Genomic DNA, 4,105 nt, shown 5'->3' with positions numbered 1-4,105 from the left:
GAAGAAATGTGAGTTAAAGTAGTATAATTTTCCCAAAGTCACAACATATGGCAAAGTCAGGATTCAAACCTTGAGTCTCAAGAACTCTTGCTCCCCTACAATATAATACACTGATTTCCAAAATACCTTGTATTCCTGATAATAAAAATAGGATGCACTAGGTAAAATCGAATTTCTTAATTCACTGTTACGTAATTTGCTTTCTTTTGGTTTTCCATACTTTTACAAGGCCATAAAGTTACACAACAAGTGAACTAGGGTAGACTTTAGAGGTAACTGACGATGGATATGCTTGGAGCACTTACTGTCTGTTAGTATAGTACCCATATCTTATGCTATCATTAACTTAAGCACTCTGAATTTTCCACAAATATACATCCACTAAACATGGTTCATTTCAAACTTCCTGTACATTCTGTAAATTCAGATAAATTATTTGGTGATAGATATGGTCTTTACAGGCACAAAAGCCCCATTATCATTAAACATCACGGGTGCAATTTCTCTCAATCTCACTCCTAAAATTAAACTTTTTGAGGTTGCAAGAATCAGGGATGAAAGCATTCAAAGCAATCAAATAAGAATCACTTTGTTTAATACTTCAGCATTTACTAAGTGTTTTCATGGACCTTCCTCTAAAATATAAACTCTATAAAAGCTGGGACTTTGATTTACGTGGCTTATATTTGATCTATCTCAAGGACATAGAATAATGGATCTATTCTAAGAATTATTAAATGGATCTTCAAAATACATTATATTATTCTCATTTTAAAAATTAAGTGCTGGATTCAGCAGTACATATACTAAAATTGGGCTGACACAGGGAAGGTTAGCATGGCTCCTGCACAAGGATGATATGCAAATTTGTGAAGCATTCCATATTTTTGTAAGGAAACATAAAATAAACATAACAACTTATTGATGGCTCAAAGACAACAGTCAATATCAAATCACATAAAGAGGCAGACCATGATGGCTTCAGCAAGAGACCAAAACAAAGAACCAGGAAACCTCCTGGAGGAAGAAAAGAGCTTGGAATTACCAGAGGTATAATTCAAAAGATTAATATACAGAGTTCTTCAATAGATCAGGAAGGAGATCAGGCAAAATGTAGACCAAGCCAAGGAACATACAGACAAAGCAATAAAGTTTTTAAGGAAGATTATAAAAGAACAAAATGACAAATTTAACAGGCTGCAAAAATCTATAATGGAACAGCAAATAGAAATCCAAAAGATCAGCAATTAAATTTCAGCATTAGACAACTCAACAGACAGTCATAGGAGCAGAATTGAGGCAATGGATGTCAGAATTAGTGAGACTGAAGATAAAGCACTTGGCACCAATATATTTGAGGAAAATTCAGATAAAAGAATATATATAAAAAGAAGAAACCCTAAGAATTATGTGGGACTCTATAAATAAGAATAACCTACTAGTGATTTGAGTACCAGAATGGCAGGGGGAGAAGGGTGGGGAATAACAGAATATATAGAATTGTCGAATATTCGTTGGCAGAAAACTTCCCTGATATTGTGAAAGACGAGAAGATATCTATCCAAGAAGCTCATTGAATCCCACACAGGGTAGGTCCCAAAAGAAAGTCATCAAGACATATTAATCAAGTTTGCCAAAAACAAAGATAAAGAGAGAATTTTAAGAGTAGCCAGGGATAAAGGAGAAGTCACCTACAAAGGAGAGTCAATAAGACTAAACTCTGACTACTCAGCAGAAACCATGCAGGCAAGAAAGCAATGGGGTGATATGTACAAAGCCTTGAAAGAAAAATTTGCCAGCCAAGAATTATATATCCAGCAAAACTGTCTCTCAAATATGATGGTGAAATTAAGGTACTTCCAATACACAGAAGTTAAGGGAATTTGTAAAAATCAAACCAAAATTACAAGCAATACTAAAGGGAGTCCTCTGGTTAGAGAATCAATAATATCAGACAACAACCCAAGACTACAACACAGGACAACCAGATATCAACCCAAATAGGGAAGTCGCAAAAATAAGTCAAAGTTAAAACACTAAAGATAAGGAAATAGAGACACCAACATGTAAAAGATGACAACATTAAAACAAAAAGAGGGCTAAATAATGTAGTCATAGAACTTTCATATGGAGAGGAAGTTAAGGCGATATCAAGAAATAAAAGATTGGTTTAAACTCAGAAAAACAGAGGCAAATTTTAAGGTAACCACAAAGGAAATTAACAATCCTACACATCAAAATAAAAAAAAAAAGAAAAATATAAAGACTCAGCAAACAGAAAGTCAACAATGAAAAAGATGAAAGGAAATATACAAATAAAAATGACTCAAAATCCCAAAAACAAACCCACTGCCATCGAGTCAATTCCGGCTCATAGCGACCCTATAGAACAGAGTAGAACTGCCCCGTAGAGTTTCCAAGGAGTGCCTGGCAGATTCAAACTGCTGACCTCTTTGGTTAGCAGCTATAGCACTTAACCATTACATCACCAGGGTTTCCAAAAACGACTCAGCACAGAAAATTAAGTGGAACAAAGAAATTGTCAACGACACACACATACATACAAATACATCAAAATAACAACACTAAATTCATACTTATCAATAATTATGCTGAATGTAAATGGACCCAAAGCACCAATAAAGAGACAGAGATTAGTAGAATGGATTAAAAAAAAAAAACAGAACACGATCTCTCTATATGCTGCCTACAAGAGACACACCTTAGACTTACAGACACAAAGAAAAACTCAAAGGATGGAAAAAAAAAATCAAGCAAATAACAATCAAAAAAGAGCAGGAATGGCAATACTAATCTCTGACAATATAGACTTCAAGCAAAATCTACCACAAAGGACAAGGAAGGACACTATATAAAGATTAAAGGGTCAATTTTTTTTTTTTTTACACCAGGAGGATGTAACCATGATAAATATTCATATAGCCAATGACAGGGCTTGAAAATACATAAAACAAACTAACAGCAATGAAAAAAGAAATAGATGGCTACACAATAGTAGTAGGAGACTTCAACACACGACTGGTGAAAGACAGAACATCCAGAAAGAAACTCAATAAAGACACGGAAGATCTAAATGCCACAATTGACCAACTTGATCTCATAGACATGTACAGAACACTCCACCCAACAAGGGCAAAGAATACTTTCTTTTCCAATACACATGGAATTTTATTCAGCATAGACCACATATTAGGCCACAAAGAAAGCTTTGTTATTCTTGTTAGGTGCCGTTGAGTTGATTCCAACTCATAGTGACCCTAAGCACAATAGAACAAAATGCTGCTTGGTCTTGTGCCATCCTCAACATTGTTGCCATGCTTGAGCCCATCGTTGTAGCCGCTGTGTCAATCCATCTCTTGAGGGTCTTCCTCTTTTTTCGCTGACCTTCTACCAAGCATGATATCCTTCTCCAAGGACTGATCTTTCCTGATAACATGTCCAAAGTGTGTGAAGCATAGTCTTGCGATCCTTGTTTCTAAGGAGCATTCTGGTTGTGCTTCCAGAAACAGGTTTGTTTGTTCTTTTTGCTGTCCATTCAATATTCTTCACTGACACCACAATTCAAAGGTGTCAATTCTTCTTTGAACATTCTTATTCATTTTCCAGCTTTCACATGCATATCAGGTGATTGAAAACTTCATGGCTTAGGTCAGGCGCACCTTAGTCTTCAAGGTGACATCATTGTTTTGCAACACTTTAAAGAGGTCTTTTGCAGCAGATTTGCCCAATGCAACACATCTTTTCATTTCTTGACTGCTTCTGCCATGGGTGTTGATTGACAACCTCAATGTTTTCTCCATTTATCATGATGTTGCTTATTGGTCCAATTGTGAGGATTTTTGTTTTCTTTATGTTGAGGAGTAATCCCTACTGAAGGCTGTGGTCTTTGATCTTCATCAGCAAGTGCTTCAAGTCCTCTTCACTTGCAGCAAGCAAGGTTGTGTCATCTGCATCACGCAACAAGCCTTAACAGAATCCAAAACATTAAAATATTACAAAGGATTTTTTTCTGACTATAAAGCCATAAAAGTATAAATAAATAACAGAAAAAAAAATCAAATATATGAAAACTGAACAACACCTT

At 35.4% G+C, this 4,105-nt stretch overlaps 1 non-coding gene across 1 annotated transcript; it reads left to right on the top strand.

The window, feature by feature from the left end:
* Positions 1–782: 782 nt before the first annotated feature.
* Positions 783–889, top strand: LOC126077620 (U6 spliceosomal RNA). The gene has a single exon (XR_007517795.1). It is a non-coding gene; the product is annotated as a U6 spliceosomal RNA (small nuclear RNA).
* Positions 890–4,105: the final 3,216 nt, after the last annotated feature.

This window comes from Elephas maximus, chromosome 5, assembly GCF_024166365.1.
Source record: "Elephas maximus indicus isolate mEleMax1 chromosome 5, mEleMax1 primary haplotype, whole genome shotgun sequence".
NCBI lineage: Eukaryota > Metazoa > Chordata > Mammalia > Proboscidea > Elephantidae > Elephas > Elephas maximus.
Note: the sequence above shows the minus strand (reverse complement) of the source record. Positions and strands in the feature narration are given on the sequence as shown.